General features: G+C 41.1%; 1 non-coding gene across 1 annotated transcript; it reads right to left on the bottom strand.

The window, feature by feature from the left end:
* Positions 1-228: 228 nt before the first annotated feature.
* On the bottom strand, positions 229-336 carry LOC112700545 (small nucleolar RNA R71). Its single transcript, XR_003153451.1, has one exon. It is a non-coding gene; the product is annotated as a small nucleolar RNA R71 (small nucleolar RNA).
* Positions 337-932: the final 596 nt, after the last annotated feature.

Consider the following 932-nt stretch of genomic DNA (forward strand, 5'->3'; position numbering starts at 1 on the left):
CTTCCAATGGAAGATCCTCATCAGTTTTTAGCTGAGTTCTTGCAAATCTGTGACACAGTCAAGACTAATGGGGTTGACCCTGAGGTCTACAGACTGATGCTATTCCCTTTTGCTGTAAGAGACAGAGCTAGAACATGGTTGGATTCTCAACCTAAAGAAAGCCTGGACTCTTGGGAAAAGCTAGTCAATGCCTTCTTGGCAAAGTTCTTTCCACCTCAAAAATTGAGTAAGCTTAGAGTGGAAGTCCAAACCTTCAGACAGAAGGAAGGAGAATCCCTCTATGAAGCTTGGGAAAGATACAAACAATTGATCAGAAAGTGTCCCACTGATATGCTTTCTGAATGGAGCATCATAGGTATTTTCTATGATGGTCTCTCTGAATTGTCCAAGATGTCTTTGGATAGCTCTTCTGGAGGATCTCTTCATCTGAAGAAGACGCCTACTGAAGCTCAAGAACTGATTGAAATGGTTGCAAATAACCAATTCATGTACACTTCTGAAAGAAATCCTGTGAACAATGGGACTAGTCAGAAGAAAGGAGTTCTTGAGATTGACACTCTGAATGCCATTTTGGCTCAGAATAAAATATTGACCCAACAAGTCAATATGATTTCTCAAAGTCTGTCTGGAATGCAAAATGCACCAAGCAGTACTAAAGAAGCTTCATCTGAGGAAGAAGCTTATGATCCTGAGAACCCTTCAATAGAAGAGGTGAATTACATGGGAGAACCCTATGGAAACACCTACAACCCTTCATGGAGGAATCATCCAAATCTTTCATGGAAGGATCAACAGAGACCTCAACAAGGTTTCAATAACAATAATGGTGGGAGAAACAGGTTTAGCAATAGCAAGCCTTTCCCATCATCTTCTCAGCAACAGACAGAGAGTTCTAAGCAGAATACCTCTGACTTAGCAACAATGGTCTCTGA

Source organism: Arachis hypogaea, chromosome 6 (genome assembly GCF_003086295.3).
Source record: "Arachis hypogaea cultivar Tifrunner chromosome 6, arahy.Tifrunner.gnm2.J5K5, whole genome shotgun sequence".
NCBI lineage: Eukaryota > Viridiplantae > Streptophyta > Magnoliopsida > Fabales > Fabaceae > Arachis > Arachis hypogaea.